We start from the raw sequence: 22,698 nt of genomic DNA on the forward strand, positions 1-22,698 counted from the left end.
AAGGTTCTACGCCTCGGGCCTCGGCGATATGCAAATTTCAGTAGTAACCCTTAAACTTTACACTCTGACCTAGATGCTCACCTGCCTAAAGGCCTCGCAATTAAACGTGTTTTACAGCATCCTGCTGGAATAAACGTGCGCGCCCGTCGATTTGTCCTTTAATCCTAATTCCGCTGCGCGTTTTCGATATCTTCAAACACAGTCAATCACTTAAAATTAGTACACAGGGATTAGTACAGCTTCTCAGTTCTCAGCTGTTTCACGCATAGGGTAAACCAACCAGTGAATAACTGAATTATTGAATCTATGGACCTTTGAGATTAATACTTGAATATATTTATGTATAACTACAAAACAACTGTTGAAATTGCATTTAAATTTATTTTTCCTGAAATTTCTATAAAAATAATTACTTATTCTTATCGTAATTAAAAAAAAAACAATTATAAAATGCGAAACGTGTAGAAGCCCAGTAAATGACCGCATACTTTTAATAAGAATTGTACTTATTAATGTTTGCTTAATACGCGTAACTAAAAATATAGGATATCAAAAGTGAAACTAAATTCCATTTATAAATATATAATAATGTTTAAACTTATAATTTACATTTTTTTGCCTAATGGTCATTCACTGGTTTGCGGTCAATTACTGGCTGGTTTACCCTACATAAATCTTGTTGTCACAAAGAAATTCGAAACGGTCACGGAAATGATGGCATGATTTTGGGCGTTAGCCGGGTGGTTGAATTTCTTTTGAGGATACGTTCGCGTCCTCGCGATTTCTCGCGGATATACGTCCCGAGAATGCGTTCCATAAATTCGAATGAGTTTCGCGATACTTTGAGGAGTGTATAGGAAGTTTTATGATAGCCCGCCGCCTCGAATGCCTTTGCATTCGTCGAAGGAGAATCCCTTTATATCACCTGACTCACGGTGGCGGCGCGTTACATCTAAGGAGGCAGATAAGAGGGAATACGGAGAAAGGCGAAGGAAATGCGTAAAACGTATCATAAATTCCGCGACAGTAGAGTCGGTGGTAGGCAGCGATACCGTCGCCGTAGCTTGGTCTACGCTGTATTTACTTTTAACGCATCAGCGAGCAGCACTTGTTGGCTCAAAGTATGATGCATGCCGCGAGCGAACGGCACCCCGTAATCGGGGCAGAATGTCTTTTGTAATTCAGTCCAAGATCGGTTCTTCGAGCGGGCTTCCGATGTCGCTAAAACCTTGCAGGAGGCTTCCAAATCTCCATCAAAGTTCCCTCATTACAATTCCATCGGCCGGCGAGTGCACTTCGATCAGCCGGCGTTACCAGCAAGTTGTTTCGAGTTGTCGGGCTCTAATAAAGTTAGCCGGGGAGGGGGTCTCAAGGCTATTGTGGAAATTGAGCGGTAACTGGATTTGCTTTTCGATGGACTGTCCGCGTGGACGGGGTGTGCGAGTTAGGTTGGATTCCGACAGGATGCGAACGAAATAAATGTTAATATGAATATCCGATAGCGGAATCCCCGACCGTTCCGTTGCCGCGGCGGTAATCTTGTTGTAAATAATGAACCGTGCATCGCCGGTGATGCCGTTTACGGGGAATCGATTGCGATCACGACTGGGCGTGAGAGTCGAACGATTGAATTATAACATCACGCAACACTTGTGTTTCGATAACGTGCCCAGATGAACAACACTAGAGGCCAATCGACGTATTAAATACCTATCCGCAGTTCCGTTTCAACGCACGATAAACCTTCAGCGTTCCGTTTCGCGTTGCCGGTGCCTTTATACCGTTAAAATTACGCCGCGCACTGGCAGCATTCGAACGAACAGACGTTCCTCCGATAAATGTGCGGCTTAATAATAGGGACCGCCGAGACAGATACCTTCCGTCCCCGAAACGCGATCGTCGTAGGCGCGCAGTGGCCCGATGATAATTTTTACGGGGCGGCTATTGGAAACTAGGCAATATAACGGCGACGTAGGAGCGCTATAAATTCACAGCGACGCAGGCACGTTCCAATCGTATTGTACTCTTCTGACGTTTCTGAATGGCATTTATTTACGGAACCATCGGCCGAGCTTCGCGCTTTACCGGCTCCCCTGTACCGTCCCCGAAGAAGAGTGAATTTCTAGCGCACACGGGGCCACAAGCCCCAATATCGTCCTGCCTGAATGGCGTTGTTCTCGTCGCTGTGTTGTTACTGCAATCGCTGCTATGACACTCGGCCGGTTGTCCATTCGTGGATACTAGTATTCCATGCTCAGCTGCGATTTCCATTTACACAGGCTGCACGCCACGCTCTTGCCCTGAAACGTTCGAATTAAATGCCCCCCCCCCCCCCCCCTCCCCCGGACCGTGTTACTGTCTCCGGAAATTTCCAGCGATATCCCCTGATGCGTGGATGGGTGCAATTCAGGCGGTGTTCCTGACGGCTGAAAGACGAATCGGGCACGACACTTTCGGGTTTATCTAGCCGAAAGTTCTCCCCAGCCAGGCAGCCCGTTAATGTACTCCCCACGGCGAAATTCTGTATTCGTTAGAATAGTTAATAACGATGACAAGGATCACGCGCAGGCATCACCCTAGGGCGGGCAAACTGTGTGCAACGTTGACGTTAACGAGAACACGGCCGTTATTCTCTCGGCGAACACCACGCTCGCCCTGTTGGGCGCATTTTTCCCGCAAGTTTCCCCGCTCGAATACTTGATGCTTCGGTGTAGCAACTTGTTGCAATTACTTTGCGAGCCTTTCTTTTTTCATCGGCAACCTTGCCGCGATAGCGTTCGCGGTACAGAGAACGTATTGAAATAAGGTCCCAAGGGCTGTTATTCCAATAGGACAGAGGTCCTTTCAATGCAAAGGCAGGTCTGTATCCTACAGAGGGCTCTTCGGAACTGCATGCTCGCCGCTACGCGATACCGTGTTCTAAAAGGTTGGCCTCGAAGGACGAATAAAGTTAACTTTCTGACCTTCCCGTTCCCTTTAAGCTTGCATTACCGGCGAGTGGGGCGTTGCGTCGTGCGCCATGCATTTCTTCGAGGTAGCATGGAGTATCTATCCATTGCTACACTTGTAATTAGAAATCCTCCATCATCTTCGTCGCATTTCGCGCCATAATCCCGTACCTACTGCTCGGGACTGAAAATAGAATGGCGCGATCGGTGGTTGCGATCAGTTCTCTCGTGCCCGCGATTTCACCGCATTGTGCACAGTGTCTGGCTAAGGATATCTTTCGGATGAATGCGACCGTTTGCCGGTACCTTCGCCGTAACCACCGTAGACAGGTGAGTTTGCCCCCGAGGAAACTAATAATGGAAAAGCCTGACCGAGTTAGTAAGATCATTAAACTGCAGGCCACTGCGATATACAGATTGAAATTGAAGTCTAACTTTAAGGCGAACTCGTTCAACTACGGTTAACCTTTCACGTCACTTTGACCCGGACTCGCGCACGCCTTTGCCGGGCAGAACCCGCGAGCCCAGTTTCTGGATCGAAAGTCGAATTATCGATCACGGTCGACCGCGGTACGCCTAACGTTCCTCCGCAACCTTTTGTACCTCTCCACCTTTTCTTCCTTTTGCTCCTCTGCCTGGCCTCTCCTTACCGCCCCGCGTCGCTACTCCGCCGGCAGGCTCCCCGCTTTTCGCTCATTGTCAGAGGGAATCGGGAAGTGCAATTAAAAGTTGTTACCAGCGTGGCCCGAAACGGGGTTTAATTGTGGTTGTGCTTCTTAGCCGTAATTAGAGTTCATTGATGAATAGACGAGTCTACCCCTCTTTTATCTCGGCCGCTAATCTGGCTCGCAGGCTTCCGTGTAATTTATCGCGAGCCGTCTATTCGTCGGCGGTGTTAAAATTCCCATTAGATTCGCGATAAATCATTGTTCGCGATCCATCAAAATTTTTACTTCCTCCTTGGTCGAGTGCCTACGCTTTTGGGACGCGAATTTTACGCGCGATTCGTTCGCGGTCACCGTAATGAACCACGTAATTTTCTGAGTGGGTCTACGCTCCACAGGTAACGAAACTATTCGGCGGATTACGCGAATCCCCGTGTTGTAAAATTTCTAAGTTAGCTTGGCTGTAAGGGAACTGACGAACTTTCAGAATTTTATCGACGCTTCCGCGGGATCTGTATTTGCTTACTTACAAACCGAAATGTAATTCTTTCGCGGGCTCCCAACCCCCTCGTCCCTCCTCTTCGGTAATAACTTCAGCGTCCTCGTACATCGGTGGTCACGATAAAAGGACCACAAAATGAGTATGAAACGCCGTTGCGATCCGAGATAAAACTTTTCCATCAAAACCCCTTCCCCCTTCGCCCACTTGTCCCTTGCCTCGCTCTACCCGATATACCGCTATTCGCATTTTGCTCGTTCAGCCGATTCCACGACCCGTCGATTCTCAGCGTCCGACTTTCTTTTTTATTTCCTCCCCGACAACCACCTATATTAGTCGATACCCCCATTGCTTTTCTCTCGTGCCACGTACAGCGTGCTCGGTAACTCCGGCTAGAATCGAAAAGAGGGCGATCCCCCTTTTGGAAGTAAGTCGAAACTGCGGGATAGATCTGCTCCCCGCTAGGCTTCGCTTCGGCAGGGTAAAGGGGGTTGATAGTGCGCGTCATACGTACGTGCACGGAGGACATCGGGAGGCAAGGGGTGATGTGCAGTTTCGAATGCGGTAGGTGCAACCGTGCAGGTAGGACACGCAATGCAGTTTCGTGGAAATTAGGTCAGCGAGTTTTCGGGTTAGACAGAGACCGTGGAAAAGGAAGAGCGGCGGAGGGTGGGAATAAAGAGGGAGCAACGGAGGGGGTGAGAGAAGCTAGTTGGCCAGAGCGGTAGAGAAGTAGAAGAAAAAGGGGACAGGAGGTGGAATGCGAAAAGGAGAGAGAGAGAGAGGGGGAGAAGGGCGAAACGAACTCGTAACCAGAGGGTTGCTGGACCGGGGTTAGAGGTTGTCGTCATCGTCGTGGGAAGGGAAGGAGGGTTGCCGCGAGATATCGTGGATCAGACCGCACCGAGAGAGGGACATCGCACCACTTGGTGGGGAAAAAGGGAAACGGAGGGAGTAAATGTATGTAAATTAAACGTCCCTCGACTTTATTTAGCGCAAGAGTTTAAAAGAGCTACCTTGCTTCTCGCTGGAGACTGCCTGAATAAGAAACTCCGTCGAATAACGCGGAGGGTGGTGAACAGAACGAAAAGAAGATGCATACACGGTCCGTGTCGTACTGGTTTTCGCAAACCTAGCTCATGAATCCAACAAAATCAATGTCTTATTGCCCTGGATACAAAGAAATTTACTAGGTAGGGTAAACTCGGGTAAGTTCGTGATAGTTTTAGAATCTGTCTATTAACTGCTAATATTCACATGTTCTGAACGTGAGTCTGCGATATAATGATAGGTCAGACATCATACAAACAAATAATAGGTTAGCAGAAATTAACTAAGTATATTTAATTGAAAATATACAAAATTAAATTTTTACGACACATTTTGGTGGCTCCGTGATACAGCTGGTAATTCTGTGATAGTTCTTGCTGGCCCGAGATATGTTCACCAGCTACTTGTTTATATTATTTTATTTTATATTATTTTATATATTTATTTCATATTATTTTATATTGTTATTATTTTGTGTATAATCAATCGTTACATGAGCATTAGATGTCTGAAATGCAAGGAAACATTGTTTCTGGTATTGACCATTAAAATTTCTCAAACAACGCAATCAGAAACACAGTCTCGGGCACACGAAAAATAAGACTTCAGTCTCTTTTCATAAGCAAAAATAGCACTGATGCCTTATTGTATGATAATTTCAAGAGTAAGGCATGTTAAAGTATCATTTTACCATCCCTTAAAATTTCACGAATAATGCGCTGCTGGAACAAGATGCTCTCTCACTCTATCACACTAACTTCAATCGACTAATTCTTTTACCACACCATAAACTAGAAGATCAACGCTGCCTGTTAGTTTTTGTTCCATCTAAATTGAGTCAGACAATTTCGAGTTACAGATAAATGAAAAAGTACCACGGAGTAACCTCTATCACGAACTTACTCGGGTTTACCCTGTAGCGAAAGAAGTCGCGCGTCATTAAAATCAGTGAATCGTTTATCACAGGGGTGCGTCGAGGAATTCTTTAAATCGCCGTGCGTCTCTGAAAGATTATTATACATACTGGCCCGTAATTAACGGTCCGCGACGGTGAATAGAGCGTGCGGCATTCGAAACCGGCTCGAAACGGATAAAACGGTCCCCTTTTCCTTTGATTCGTGAAACCAGGCCGGAAGCCAGCGGTCGCACACCCGCTTCCGGTCCAAAACCGCGGCACCTGACTCTCGCGTTATTTCATCTTTCGCGCCCTGAATGGTCGTCCCATTCGCGACACCGTCCTCGTGCCGATTGCGATAGTATTGTAACGAATACTTGATTAAAAATATCAAAATCACGAGTATAGGCAGCGCCTCTTCTGAACACGTGAAAGGTTTCCAACAAAATTCGTTCCTTTTATCCGGGGATTACGCTTTCAAAAAGTGGGTTTCCAAAGCTTCCGCTGGCGGAAAATAATATCCAGCTGTAGAATTCGCTTTGACTGCTTTATCGTTAAAATCTAGAGGGTTCTGAATCCCAGGTCACGTCGCTGTTGTATCGGTGTATTGTTGTATCTTAATACGTAGCTGTATATATATATATATACATACATATATATGCCGCCCTATTATGAGATATAAAATATGCCGTATTATGGCATTACGAGCGAGTTCACTTTATCGAAGCACTTGCGTCACCTTCACCTCATTCCAGTTCCGCAGCAAGTAGTATTTGAACAGCAATTGACCTAGGTCGCTGTATTATTGCGTTTCCTTCGATATCTGCATAGATTCTGTGCCGTTGCGTCGCGGGGGAAATAATTGCAAAACATCTTTAATACCAAATACGATGTCGAGTGCACCCTCGGTGCTGTAAATTTTTTTTTCATTTCGGGGATGATTAAGGAGGTGAATCAACTACGGGCTGGTCGTTCTATATCGGAGTGCAATTCCAAGCTTCCCTTTCTCTGTCCTCTGTGTCAGTTTCCTTCCTGCACTCGCCCTTTCTCTTTCCTCGCTCCTCTCGCCTCTCTCCTCTCTTTCACTCGCATTCACTGGATGCTCGTGAAAGCTACGGGGTGCCGCGAAGTTGCGAACGCTGCGGTGGCGTATTACAAGCTGCAGGAGCTCTGTTCCGCAGGCTTCCTTCAATAATAGAGCGGGCCAAATAGTCTAATTTACCCGGCGACTGGTCGACCAGTCCTGAATATGCATGTGTGCCCGGGCTATTCACGACGACGCCGAAGACGGCGACGATGTCGCCGACACCGGAGCGTCGGGTGGTTCGGTGCAAGTGAGAACAGTTGTAGGTATGTAGTCGCAGGCCACTCTCTGCACTCTCTGCACACTGCATCCGAGCGAGCATGTGCACGCGTGTTCCGCCCCGTGTCCCGTGTACGCCTCTTCGTACCTTATTAGGCGTCGCCCGACGCCAACATTGTCCTACGTTCGTGGACTCTCCAAATTGGGTCAGTTGACGTAATGCAGCGCTTATAGGAAGTGTCGCTTAAACCGTGTATAGGCGTTTTATCATCGAAAGCCTGTTCCGTCTCTATTGTCGCGGGCACACGGGGCGTGTGCCTAGTTGTTGTGCAACCGCGAGCTTCGCTCCGTTCGAAGCCGGGAGTCGGTTGAAACTAACGAAAGATTCGGGTCGCGCGATGGCTAGGAGGCATAATGGCGAGCTTTTGCTTTCGACTCGTTCTTTCCACCCGATTGTGAACTGGCAAACTGAGTAGAGCGCGCGGCTAGCGGAAGCCGTACGAGCGGCAGATCGGTTGGCCGGAGTTTGTGTGCCTCGAAACCGACTGCATCGGCACAGGCCACCGCCGCCACCGCAGAATTTCAGTCCCGAGGGCTGGCATTAAACGAGTTTCTAACATACATTCCTAACTGCGCCACTTGTGCCCGCTGAACGGATATTCAATCAGGCACTGTGTTCGAGAATGTATGAAGCCGAGCACTTGACGGAGTTCGCGGCCGGAATTTCGTGTGCCATTCCGCTGCCGTTTACGGCGTTGTTATGGAAGCGAAACTTGTAAACACTCATGGGGAAAAAACAACGGCGGGGAGTTACGAACGAAACGCGGAGGCATAAGGGTGAAATAGGTTGCAACCCCCATCGGCTGTTAGCCCTGACGATCGCATTCGTTTTCTGGTTGCCCCGCGCGTCGCGCCGGTTAGGGAGGGAAGAATGGGGAGCACAATTGCATGTTGCTCGGCCACTGGAAACTAACAACTCGGTCGTTAAGCCAAACTTCAAAGTTCTTTGGTCGCGTTATCCTCGTTCTTAATACCGATGCTCGCCATCCGGTAAGGAGGCACTTGCCGCGCGGTATCGCTCGGAAATTTCTCTGCCGGGGGCTGGCGAAGCACCGCGGGCGAAGCATCGGGTGCAACTACCTTCGTTTCCTCGAACAGGACGTCCAGTCTTTAACGCTGAAAATCCAATTCCGTGGAATTGGAGGCAAGAACGGCATCGGCGTGCACGTAACGCGGAGATGTTGGTGGCGAGAGCGAGAACCTCGTTTAACCTCGAGAGGCTGGGCGCGAAGGAGAGAAGGAGCAGGTTGTAAAAGGTAAAGGGGGAGGGCCCGGGATCGGTGGTCTCTCCTTCTTGCGCCGTTGCTTGCCTTCAACGTTGGATGCTGTGTACTCTTCGTATCCGAGTACCCACTCTCGAGTCTCGGGCTCTGCCGGTCCTTTGGCCTTGGACGGAAAGCATTGACCTCGGCGTTCCACTCCGAGAGCACAACCGGTCACGTGGACCACGGTCTACTACAGAGTACGTACTTACACGCTTCGCCTTCCTCCCTCGGCCCCTTAACTTCCCTGTGTTTCCCTCTGGCCCTCCTCGGCGCTCTAGCCTTCTTTCTCTCTACGTCACTCTCCCCCATACTTCTCGCCTCGGCTCCTCATGGTGGCGTGGATACACGCCGGTGTTAGCATCCTCGGTTACGTAGGCTCTTACGTGAACCTGGAAACGTCATCGTCGCTGCTTTCCCCTTCCTCCAATCGCCCGGAGAACCGGAGGAACTTTATTTTTACACCGGCTGACATATCGGCCGGCGAAGTCAACCGCGCCTAACTGTTATACCGTCACCTGGGGTGTAGTTCCCGTCCGATCGACGCCGCCGCCATCCGATTACGTAAAATCGGAGGGTAACTTCCGAGAGGTTAACGCTCTTGGACCGTCCGCGCGACAATAACGATGCAGCTACGTCAGCGAATTAAATTTACATGGATCGATCGGGGACGCGGCTTCTTTCGCGCCATTATTTTCCGCGAGAGCGTCGGCGTGGCATTTACCGTTTTGCGCACGAACCCGCCTCGGTTGTCCAGGTACGTGGAACCGAAGGACGAAGCTCCGTCAGTGGCTGCGTGAAAAAGCAATATTGATCTTATGCTAATTTCCCCGGCTGAGTTATGAAGGGTTCGTGCCGAATAGGATAATTTATTCTCTTGTTAATGCCAACTTGTATACAGTGCGCCGCGCCGGGCACGCGCGGTGCTGGCTGATCGCGGAGAAATCAAATTCCCGGCGGAAAATGCCCGAGATCTCGCGGCTTATGCACGCGCAGATGAACGGCGGATGTTTATAAATAACGCCACGCGTCCCGAATCTATCTCGTCCTTTGACAGTCGCTGATTCAGCGGCTAGACCGAAACTTTCAAAGCATATGCATTCGTAATGTCCGTCCGCGAGTCGCGTGCAGCTGCAAAACAGTCCCGAGTTAGGTGTTGGAAGTTTTTGCCCCGTGCCCGCTCGCACGAGTATAAGCGGTAACGTTCGCGGCAAGAGGAAGTTGTTGGACACTTTTCCATTGTCGGGAACGGTACAGCGAGCGTCTTACCAGCTGCCATCGATCATTTCGCTGTCTTCGCTGTCCAGTGTGCTGCTTTCACCCGCGGAGCAACGCCGGGACAGGCCATTGGGCGCAATTCAAAGTTTTCGCTCAGTTGGACGTGCATACAAGATGCTAACGCGGCGCGCAGTCCGCTTCTAATTCGTATTTATGGGTCCCTAATTCGCTGCTTCGATTAACAAGACGGCTCTGGCTTCCCCGACTTACCAGCAAATCGAGCAGCTACGCTACCGTCATCTATTTATTCGATGGCACGGATTGTCTTGCCCCAAGACGATTTAGGAGCGCGCTAGCTTTCAGTTGCTATTGATTGTTCGCGCGGGGGGTAGCCTCGGAATATTCCGGCGGCAACGGTGCAAGTGCATAAACACGGACACGGTATCACGTGCAGGCGTCCCTCGACGAGATAGAGAGGCGTAGAAGCTAATCAAGCATTTTGTCGTATTGCCAGGCCAAAAGGGGTAGGCGAACGTGGAGGTGAAAGCGGCGGGTGTTAGTATGGGCATGATTAGGGGCTGCTAGGCGTTGCAGACGAGGGATTTGAGGTTCGGGGATTTGTAGTACAAATACAACATGTGGACCGGCCAGCCGACCAACCTGCTACGACCGAACGGCCGCCTATACATATAACGACCGCTAAGGGTGGATAGGAGTAGCGCATCAAGCGCGCGTAACACGGCTATGGTCTCCTCGTTACAGCAGCACAACTACCAAATTGCATTACTGCAGCCAGGAATCTCTGTGTTGCTTCACTCCTCGAGTCTCCTCGAGTCTCCCAAGGGGATTTCTACAGTTCCACCTTCTCCTTTCGCCGCGGCGTGCGCGCGTTCCGTGGCCTCAAAGGGGCCAGGACTTATGTACGCGTTAGATGAACTTGGAGTTTCGTGGATCACCCCCGATCCTCTTCAATTGTTAGGCTACACAGGTGAGAGTGACGATGGTAGCTCCGCAGCTTACCCGGCTGTTCCGCGCGCTAACATCGTTAGCTACCATTAATGCGAGTGTTCGAGACTTTGGGTAAAATTCCCTGCCCTCCTGCCGCCTCTTCCGCTGCGGCACTCTCGCCGAGATCAACCCGTAGTAATATCAGGGAGACAGGCTTGCTCAGCGCACGTGTTCCCAGATTGTTAAAGCGGCTGCCGGGTCGACTGCTATTTGTTTGCGTGTTCCTCCAAAGTAAACGATGCTCGAAGTGTTCTGCGTATACCTTGCTCCGCCTCTATCCTTCCTATAAACAATACGTAGCGGGTCGGATGCCTCCGCGTGTGCCGAATGCAGATTCGTCCGCTATAGTGTCGAATGTCACGGTTGTGCTCTCGGTAGTTAGAGTTTCGAGGACACTTCGCAGAAGGAACTAATGAAGCAAAACACGACAGATTGTACGAGCGCAATTGTGATGCTTGAACCGCTCCCAGCTCCCGGAGCGTCGTTTATGCCACCGCCAAGATCAAACTTTCTCTCTTAACGGCACAATCGGGCAACCGGGGGAAGAGAATGAGACTGAAAGATCCGAGAGAGGACCGGGTAACTTGAAAAGTCCATTAACGCCCGATCGAACGCCAACTATAAATTATCCGACTAATACGTACATCGGACGACGATAATAAATGATGAATTTATCCGGGAAATTAAATTTCATAGACCCCTCGATGTCGCGACGAAGACTGGATATATACCTTAGCTCCGTTCTGACTCGGTATCCAGATAGTAAGCATATTCCTCCTCTATTAGACCATTTCTTATCTCGCGGCAATTCATTCTTCGTTGTCGAAGATATTAAATAGTTGGAGAAAGTAGACTCGGACAGGGCTGCGCGGATCTATACCAGACAGGATTAAAGCTTTCCTCCGGCTTCCTTCCTCTTCTATTTCAAACGGTATTTTGCCACAAACTTCCGAGGATCGTAAACCAGATTCGTAAACTGTTGAACTACGTCAGGAGCCATGAAATTTCGAGTTGCACGCAGCATCATCCAGGAAGATCTATATAAACTTTCCACGTCCCTGTTTATCCAGATACAGCATTCCTATGCGCGTATTGACAAACCCAGTCAAGCACTCTTCGAGTCTCGTGCGTTTTCTGGCAGACTTACAGAAACTCGCTAGAGGAAATATTCGTTAGCCGAGGGAAGGAGTTCGATTCGCGGTTTCAAGCGACGACGTTTCGGAAGCAGATGTTCGCGATCGGGCATTTATCGCGCGAGTATTCGGGGCAAAGTAGAAAAGTCATGGATAGGACTAGGCAAGTCATGCGTTCTTGGCCATTGTGTCTGGGCGCGGAAAGGGTTTGGGCAAATGGAATCATTAATCCGACGATAAACACATCCGTGGCGGCCGGAGTTCCAGTGTTTGCGTAACAACAATAACGCCGCAAACGTTGTGCATCTGGCTGCAGAGATACGCCGGGTCACGTACGTCATTATTGCGCGGTCGATGCAACAAATTTTTTGGCGGGTCAGCTCAATAAAATCTGGTGTTTTTAAATGTACGAACCGGGCCAACTCGATAGCTTATCTCAAATAAAATGCAGAGCCCGATATGATTGAATATCTGGTCGGAGGGACAAATACTCCCCGTATTTTGATTCCGTTTTACGATTGGTACGGTTTCGATTCGTGGACGGCAACGTTCATGCCGGTGATTTACATTTATATAAACGCGAGCGTGAAATAGTACCTACTAGTAGGTACAGCAAGAGGGAAAATTGACATTCCTCCAAAAAAAAAATGCTTGCCCTTTAATTATCCGCGTTTTTAGAGCGCTAACTTTTTGTAACTTGTTTCGAACCGCAGAATCCGGAAATTCAGATTATTCTTAGGGCTGTCGCTAAAAAGCAGGGAGAATTCTTACGATCAGATGATGGCACAATGCGCGCCCCTCGTCTACCCTTTATGCCCGTGCACAGAGAGAGCGGATAATTTGGCTTGTATGTCTATTAGTCCAGGCAACTATCCGTGGGATTCGTAATCCAGTTTCTAGTTTACCTTCGATCGAAGCCACGATCCGCGGTCATGAAGGCGCGGGATAGGTAAGCAGTGGAGTCGCAGTTGCGCCAAAGTTCGAAATGCCATCTGTTCCGCGAGGCATCATATATACGTACAGTCGCATAGTGGTAGATCAGAATTCCGGATTTCGTTCCCCGCTGGCTCGCGGCGCGCGATAACGCGCTCCACTAACTACGATTTCCAGATCGGGAACGCCAACGCACGGTCGATTAGACGGGAATATTAATAAACTTTAAGTGGATGTGTCGGGAAAAGTGGCTTCGGTGTTTCGATTAAGTCCGGGCGATCGTGCGAGGGAAATGTGGATCCCGATTGGTTCTAGAAATCGCTGGGAATTAAGCGCCGCGGCAAAATAGAATGCTAAATAGTCTGGCCGTAGTTGGGCGTTAAGCGATTAGAAACAGAGAGAAGCTTGAACGAACAAAGCACACGTTTCACGCCGGGGAAGCCGCAACGACGAAACTTTGTCGTTCGTTACGCTTGGTAAATTGCCTTCATAACCAGCACAATGCACTGTCGTCTAGCTTACAATGGATACAAGTAAACTTTCTGATTCCATTTTCCAATTTTAACTTCGCCCGCGGTGAGACGCCTCGTCTTTCAACCGTCTCGCCGTCTTGAGGCGTTTAGACTCGCGGTGATAAACCACGATCGAACCGGCGCGGCTCGGCCGGCGACCGCCGGGAAATAAGCGGGGCATCGTTCGGTGCATTTTGTATGGATAGGTAAATGAGGGGAACGGATGATAACGGTCGCCTCCGAGCGCTCTCGTTCAGGTGTTGCGCGTATAAATTTCTGGCGATACGTTCGACGTTTCCCGGATACGTAATTGTAGAAACGGAGCCGTAATTACCGGTCGTGGGACATTTTTCAGTTACGCCTTCGGCTCTCCGTGCCGATCGAGCCGGAAATCGAATGAATCGTCTCCGCCGCCGTTCCCGCCGACCGCCGCACCATCGCCACCTCCCTACCCCGTAGTTCGCCGCCCTTCCAACGCATAACGATAGTCAATTCAATTTGAATCGCGGCCAACCTCGACAGGACAGTTAATTTCGCACGAATGACGGCCTGGTTTCGTGAATTTGCAGCGCGATTCATTCGAGCGGATCGTATAGATTGCTCCTGTTTCCTCATTTCACGCTTTTCCTGCCGTACGGAGTTTATAGGGAATCGGCAAGGTCCGTCGATCAGAATCAAGTCCCACGTAAACAAGATTGATCGCGCGCCATTAGACTGGCTATGCCTTGGATTCGATCGATCCTTCTCTCGATAGCCACGGCGGATTTGTCCTTTCGCGGGTGGCTCGTAACCGTCGCTACTAATGTCGAGTCGTCTCGGACCCGGCTCCAATAAAGGCCAAAACGGACACCGCAATCTCTGCTCCTGGTGGTTGCTTCTCTCTCTCTCTCTCTCTCTCCCTCTCTCTCTCTCTTTCTCTCCCTGTTGTCCTGCGTATTCGCGACGGCAAATGGCGCGCTCAGTTGGAGGGTGAATGAAACGAAGGCGTGGCGCGCACGTTGATTCATAGTGTGACTGTCATCCGAGAACAGAGTTGTGGAACATCGATTTAGATTTAGAACAACGACCCCCACCCTCCAAAACTTCCACGATTATTCCTGCCCCTTTTTTGCCTAACGCTTTCGACTGACCGTGTCCTATTGATCAACGTCGCAAATTACGTAAACCCACAGCGGTTGCGTTTTTCAAAGGCTCGCGTTGTCCTCAAATCTCTTTCCCCGGCCAGTGGCTGCGTGGATGGACTTTGCAGAATTTTATTTCCATCCCTTGCGAAGGAATCGTATTCTTTATATTAGGCAGGTTCGTCGGGAATTTCTGTGGTTTTCTGTGCCCATCTAGGCGGCTTCTGCAGGACCCAAGTACTGTCGCGACAGTAGCGTTAATTTCTCTCTGGTATTTGTGAAGAATGCAGTGCCGTGTATGTATCTCATCGACTGATATGTTTGCACTGTTAAACTTTCAACGATGAACGAATAACCCGTGCTCGGATTACTTTTATCAGTACTCGAGGCGAGGGCGATGAAAAGTCAGACTGGGAACTCCAAAGAAAGATTTGATACGGTGTTAAAGGTAATGTTCGGGATAAACATGGCTCGCAATGGCGACAGAACTTCCCGACGGGTCTAATAATTTGAAGACGAATACTCGATAATTAACGCCATGCCGACTCGATGATGGATCGGTTATGAAGTTGACTCGATGTTCATGCGAGTTACATTATAGCGAAATGAATATAACGTTTCGACAGGCATCGCATACGAATAGCTCCCGGATATCGACATTTCCGTCATTGTAATGAGAAGAGTTCGTTTGGATAGCGAAGTGCGCTGCACGGCCCCGATAACTATTTGAATTTATAATGACCAGGACTAGTATTTCGAAGGCTTGTCGTTTCAGATGCTATTCAAAGTTAAGCCGCGGTTCGAAAGGGCCGAGCAAAGAGGATTAATCAGTGGATAGGTGGCATCGCGGTGTCTGCAAAGAAAGCCAGCTGAAATCGGTGGTTATTGAAAATCAGTTGCATTGGAAACCGCGCACCGTTATCTGTCTCCTGGAAAAACTAACGTCATTGGTCTCGATTTTTCAAGCGATTACTTGATTTGCCTATTTCCGGCGATCGGTATGCTAATCAGAGTTCAGGGCGGGTTAGATAATAACGAAGACGAATCGCTTGAAGTAATGGAGAATGAAATAAGGCAGCTGCCACTCAAGCTCGGATTGAAGATGGAACGAGTCTAACAATAGAACGAAGGAGCTGCTTGTTAATTACTTCAGCCTCCTATTATTAGGAATGATTGCTGAAGATTATTATAGATCGACGTAGATTTATCCATCTTATCGAAATATCGTTTAATTTGATGCTTCCTTGTAATTAAACGGAAGCACAGTTTCCTAGGAGAACTGTTAGCGCTCGCAGTACGTGCATGTAATGCGTTATACGTGTCGCGGCAGGGGAAATATCAAGAGTTGTGTCCTCGCTGCCGCCTTTTTCCGTTCGCATCGTATTCCGGGCATAAATTTTGCAGCACCGCTAGAATGCGCCGGTAGTGCCCCCGGTTGCTATTCTGGTGATTATCATGATTATAGAGATACGTTTATGGTCGTTTGCCAAGAGAAATGGCAGCATCTGCCGGAGGTAAAGTGGTGCGCGCGAAGCTGCGGCTCCGTTCTTATTGCTGGAAAGTATGGTAATCCGGCAAAGTGTGAAAAGTTCTAGGAGCGATTATTCAAAAGGAGGTGAGAGCAGTCGTTCGCGCTATTCCATGAAAATTAGATTCACGGAATGGAATTCCTCGTTTTCTCTAATTAGAGCACAATATCTGCCGGAGGGGGGAGGTTACACTCTCAGCTTAGTCTTTTGCCCGTGCCGTGGATCAAACGTCCCACGAGAATTAATTGCTTTTCCCGAGGAGGACGGTCTACGTTATTTCGCTCTCAGCCCTCGGGGGCATTCGCTCTGGGTGCATCGAATCTGTCCTTTGTGATCAAGGATCGAGGCAATCCCGTTGACACGATTATGAAATAATTCCTCAACGTGGAAATATTATTATCAACTTTTTCACGTGTCGACGCGCCTTGTATTCGATCGATGCTAGTATTATTCCCAATTTGCTCTCGTTTGTTTCCTAAAGGGCTGCTACATTAATCGGCTAACGGTAACTCAGTTATCAAACTAATACCCCTTTGATACTTGCAGGCAAAGCGGTACCTTGCTCGCGATAGAATTGTTAATTATGACATCGTTGCGCGACGAACCGAGTTTTATTGTCGCGTTATTAATTCGATGAAAACCTTGAGAATGCTAATCCCGGTTTCACAGACAAACACTAAAGCCATCGCGGCGCGATATACAAATGATAAAAGAGCACAATCTACTTTGTAATATATGCAGATTACTGATTGTCAGCATCGGAGCCGGCGAAACGTTATCGAGGTAAACGTTTCCCATCAATTTTCAGTCCGTCATTCAAAAGCGGGGTGCGCAGCAGACCGAGCAGCCCGCGTTCGCTGATCATTTTTGTCCCCGCGTTATTTAGAATGAAATGTTTTCATCACAAAATAATGGTAGGCAGTGATATGTATCTAGGGGCAAATAGCATTGTCCATAACATTACACCGCGCCACTCGGAACAATGCTGCCGAAATAACGGCTGGATCATTGCCCCGGCTCCAGTTTTCACATCTCTGTTTGGATCGTTTTTCATAGCACACAATGGTGCGAAAATAATCATGGGCGGTGTAATCAATAAAACAAGGTCCGTGAATCGACCCCAGTTTACGCGTGGGCATATCGATAACCGCAGATCGGGCACGGCGGAAAGTTTCTAATTGCGATAATGGAGGTTATTAATGGGGGGAGGGGGTAGGGTGTTATTCAAATTCCACCGATAACGTTCTATCATAGATTACGGCCAGGGTTTCTAAGTGTTCCCGCTCCCTTTGTACCTCTTGGTGGACGCGATCGGAGCGATACGGTTGGCAGTTCGTAACCGAGTGACCGACCGCGATGTCACGAGCAAATAGCGAGGCAGGGCTTTAGCGATCTCGCACGGTCGATGGGCTCGCATAAATTAGAAGCGTTAATATGCGTTAGGGCAATCCTATCCAGGTTATAACCCAAGGGATCATATCGTATCCCTGCGCTCGTTCCGCGCGCCCAGCTATTGTATTTCCCGTTCGAACGCGATTTCGCGAAACATGGTTCAGTGAATCGCGAAAAGTCATAAATCACTCGCGGCTACGAATAGAAACAATTAATAAATACAAGGTGGCGGTAGGCCAGGGGGTAATTCAATTATTCCTCGTTACGTTTCAGCCGCCCGTTTCTCCCACTATGTGTACACCGATCTGTTCAGAGGGGAGCTCCGAAGCGGGCTTCCCTCCGCGCTGGAATATTGATACATTTTCGGTGGAAAGGATCTCCGTTTCCAAATGCCACTCCCTCAAGGCAGAGCCGATTTGGAAAATTACGAGGCCGGGCCGTGCCCTTTGTCGCGCTTCGCCTAATTAACTGGCTGGCGCCGAGAGTGCGGCAGGTAATCGTAATTGACGGATCAGTGCGCGAGCATAAGAAAAAACAGCGTCGCAGGTAAATTTTGATTACCGCGGCACCGCGTTCCGGCTTGTGCACGGCGATGCCGGTGTCGCGATCGTCGATTGGCCGTGGGGAACGCGGCGTCGGCGCCTATTGGTCAGCGCGCGGAGGTGCGTTCGATAGCCCGGCTCGAACCCCCAGTACCCGGCAGAACCTCGCACGGGAAACTGCTCCGTTTACGTGTCTTTGCTGCTTTCGGAGCTTCGAGGCCTCGAAGCTCGCGTCCGCGAACCGCGTGCCAGGCGAATTTCCTTCGTCCTCTCGTTCCCCACTTTTTCATATCTCCCACGTCGCGTCTGGCTGCGGATTTTATCGCTCGCGTATCAACCAGCTTCGCTGAGCGCGTCTTTTCTTTCGTTCTCCGCTGGCGCATATATATATACATACATATATATATATTGGTTTCGTTAAACGACGCGCGTCTAGACGCTCAAGTTTCGCGACTCCACGCCGTTGTTTTCCTCCGGTCGTGAGGTCGAGAGAAGCGGTCGCCGCGACGACTCTGCGGATCTTCCGACCGCCGCCGGGTGTCGTTACGTGCTTTCATTGTGACCGGGCCCTTTTGTGTTCCGCGAGCCCTCGTTTATTCAGTGCCCTTTTGTTGCTTTTTGGAGGATTTTTCATCTGCATCCTGCGAGCACCGACTCCAACTCCCGGGACCGCTTCCTCCTCTCTACGCTCGCGTCACTGGTGAGTACGTACTCTTCTGCTTTTCAATTCACCGGCTTTTTATTCGTTTCGCTGCCGTTCCGATCATTCGTACGTGCTTTCTTCCCTCCCCACCCCTATGCCTATATTGCATAATCGCGTTCTCTGTCGCGTTGCCCCGCCGTTATCGCGCTTTACGCCTTACTAACGCTTCGGAGCGTGGTTGCGTGTACGCGATAACAGGTCAAACGATATAGAGGTCAAGCCCTCGCAAGAGCCGTGCCCGCCCTGCGGAGGGAAGCTTCGGTACGTGACTCCTTTTCCTCGTCGTTGCCCCTCGAGTTCCCGTGGATCCGCGGTGTTGACGCAAACATTACGCGAAAGGACACGTCCTCAAATACAAGGAATTGCCCGCGGTATCTCTTCGTACCCGGGGTAGTTATCCAGCAGCACAGCAAATACACGCCCGCAGCCGGACTCTGGCAGCTTTGAGAGCTTTCGGCTTCGATGTAAAATCCGGCCTCAAAGAAGCCGTAAATATTTGCCGACGTCGAAATCGCTCCCACCGAGACGCGTTCCTCCCCGCTGACGTTTGTCATGCCCCGTTCAATATTTGGCGTTCCGCGGCTACCGCGAGTTTTATGCGACGATTAAGTCTACAACGCCATCGACCAATGCCCCGCTGCATTTTCTGCTCTACTTTGAACCGTCGCGTTCACGAAACGAGTAATTGGAGCGGGCACTAGCTGCGAGTCGGTGCATAAGCTGATTTAAAACATCACGTGCGGCCTATGTGCACCGTGACTCGTAATCAACGCGGTTATAACGGGCTAAGTAAAATATCTACGCCACAGAAGCTGGAGTGCTGGGTAGATACGGTCTCTCTAAGTTGTCATCTTGATTACGGATGGTGGATACGGTTGATGATCTCTTCGTATCGAACCACGGGTGCTTTAACTTGTGGAATCTGCTCGCGCATTTCCTGTCGGTTCGTCGAACTCTGTCCTCATCCTCACCTCTCGCAGCAAAGGGACTAGAATGCATCTCGTCGCTCGCTTTCGAGATCTAAACCGCGCAGACAGCCGCGGTGCTCTAGGGCGTACGAAGATTTCCTGAATCTCGGCGACGAGCCTGACGCGCGCTGAAAAATAAGTCGCCATAAAAAAGTCACGGTAAAAAGAAAATCTCTTTATATTCCTGCTCCTTCGCCGTGCAAATGTTTGCGACACGCGTGATAACTTTCGCCCGCGAGACGCTCGAGCTAACGGATTACCACGAGCGCTCCGTTAAAAAGAAATTTTACGAAAATTGGCCCGAATAGTCTTATAAGCAATCAAGTCTGCCCTTCGAGTGAAATCCTAGTGACCTGCCCCATTCAATTCAGCATAGTCGTTGCGATGTAGCTATTCGCAGATTGAAACGGAGCAGTTTGTATACCTATACGTGCAGAGCTCTTAGATGCTCCGCGCATAGCCGCTATAATAATTTTATTTTCGCGTTTTACGCGAGGAAGGCATTCGCGGATGAAAAATTGGGAGCTCTTTTTCACGTACGTGGGAGAATCGTTTCAGCTCCCGGCCATACTCTCCTCCCCATCAGAGTTGTACGGATTATTTATAGAATATCGGTATATCTGCAATATGTAGATAACCGCACCGCCCCGATATTGGTTTTACCGCCGTGGATCCCGCGCCAATACGTACGCGCGCCCGTATTATACATATTTGTTTTGAATGGAAAGGTCTGCGAGTCGGTATCGAGCGCTAGTCGACCGGTGTTTCCTATATAAAAAAACCCCCGTAGGTATGTACGTACGTACGTACGTACGTCGTGGCCGATCGACTTTGAAGAACGTGGACGGGAGAAGTTACGAGGGGGCGTAAATTATTTTCCACAGAGACGAAAATTCCCTCAAGTGCCAGCGTGTACCTATTGTTCGCTGGCAAAGGCAATGCGGCGCGTGACGTTGAATATAAAAGCAAATGCGGAGAATGGAATGTTTTCCTTTTTTACGACGGCGTACACCGCCTACAGAAGAAACTCGCACCCGAAGAAGAAAATCTTTTCTCCCAGCGCTCGATCGACTCTCAGCTCTGTTTCCTACGCTCACACACGCTCTCCCCCGCGCAACCACCTTTCAGTGGCCAGTAGACATGGAAAGAATTTAATGTGGCATCAAATTCATTATGCTTTTTCTCCTGGAAGAGCACGTAGCTAGGGGAGGTGGGAACGGAAGGGTTGAGAATCAGTCTGGAAAAGCAGAATTCGTTAAAGTCCGTTTTGGTTGTGCAACAGGAAGCTCGGATTACATCTTATTACACGTGAGAACTTCGCCGGGCGCATTATCTTCGCGCGTATTTCAGGATCGTAATCGTACCCGTGAAACGCCGCGATAACACGCGTGGTCGTGCATGGTACGTGAGAAAGCGAGGGGCGGCTTAGATTTTTTCGCCAACTTTTAATTGCAAGTAGAACTGTGGGACCGTTATATTTCTCTACGAACATAAGATTGAACTTGGAAGATCCGCCGTGCCCGTTGCTGCACTTTCCGTTACTCCCTGCGCCTTCGGATCGGTATACAGGATTTTCACGCTTCTTTGTTCCCCGCGGCCTGTTTTCTCTCGGCAATACGTTGTTCCTATTCACGGGCTCCTCCCAGCTTCGATCGCGATTTATCGATCCGCGATCGAGAGGAGCCTCTCGAATTCGGGGCAGGCAAAGGGGTACGCGGAGAAAAGCGCGGCGGAGGCTCGACGAGGCATAGCTCTCGAGGAGGCCACGAGAGGTGACTAGAGGGCTCCTGGAGTGGCTGAAGCACCAGCGCGAACAGGACTCGAAGAACTTGCGGGAAACCTAATTCGAGGACCTAGGTACCGATAGTAGAGACAAGGGCCTCATGCATATTCAGCGTGTTCGTGGTCAGAGCAGGCTGGTAACTCATTGTACCGGAAGTCCCGGCATTTGCCTCACCTTGACGCGAAGGGTAGGAACGTGGAAATTGGCGAGGGCTGAGTGAGCGTTCGTTACTCGAATGCCGTGCGACAGGTGAAAGGACGGGCCCCGGCCAGTCTTGCGCTTCTCTTTCACTCCGCACACCTGGCCGATTTAATGATTTCGGTCTAAATTGAAACGGCCTTGGAGCCCGCTTCCGGGGCCGCTTATTCCCGACAGTCTGCTGCTTAACGGCTATCTATCTTTGATGTTCTGTAGAAAGGAGGAGAAATTCTGTAGAAAGGGAACAGGGAAGATTGGCTGCAGGTACTCGCGGTTCAGCAGCATTTTCAAAGTACACAAGATTTCTCATTTAACTTGAGTAGTTCCCAAAGTATCAAGGAATGCATTGAACGTTTCGAGTCAATCATTTCTCGAGCGTAAGCTTTTTTCAATCGCACAAAATTGGCTGTCTCTGCTGGCGTCGATGTCTCCGACACTAGAGCACAATCGTGCCTCCTGATTCTTTGCTCTTAAAGGCAGCTCCAATGGCTAGAGGGTTGTATTTTATTTTCCCCGCTGTTCCTATTCGGCCATTGTCTCTTATTCTCTGCTGCTCAGCGGGTGACGTTGGCGGTATATAATTAACTGACACGAGGCAATACGGCTTGAACTGGGAATTCCTGATGCGTAGTTCTGCCAAGATATTCGCAAGGTCTCCTCGTCAGCCGTCACAAGCAGCAGTGTACACTTGCTGCGCGTAGTTGCTGGACGGGTCCTCGAAGAGTACGACGTGAGTAGGTCCAGGACTCTTTCTTCACATTTTCAGCGTCATTTTGCAACGTTTGCCACTTTGGAAAACGTCCCCAAGGACCGCTTTTTATTCTCCGCGTGGTATCGGTGCATCGATGCACGGTCCAACGAGCAATGATTCTGCAAAGAATAGCTCTCGCCGAACCGTTCACTCGGTCTTGTTACGCGTGTTTTCCTTTACCTTCCGCGAGGAACGCGTGGATACAGCAGCACTCTATGTTCTTCT

At 49.5% G+C, this 22,698-nt stretch overlaps 1 protein-coding gene across 1 annotated transcript in view; it reads right to left on the reverse strand.

Moving 5' to 3' along the window:
• Rpl40 (ribosomal protein L40) overlaps positions 1-22,698 on the reverse strand; it is a 61,700-nt gene that overhangs the window by 2,101 nt on the left and 36,901 nt on the right. The gene's annotated exons all lie outside the window — the stretch shown is intronic.

This window comes from Andrena cerasifolii, chromosome 7, assembly GCF_050908995.1.
Source record: "Andrena cerasifolii isolate SP2316 chromosome 7, iyAndCera1_principal, whole genome shotgun sequence".
Taxonomy (NCBI): domain Eukaryota; kingdom Metazoa; phylum Arthropoda; class Insecta; order Hymenoptera; family Andrenidae; genus Andrena; species Andrena cerasifolii.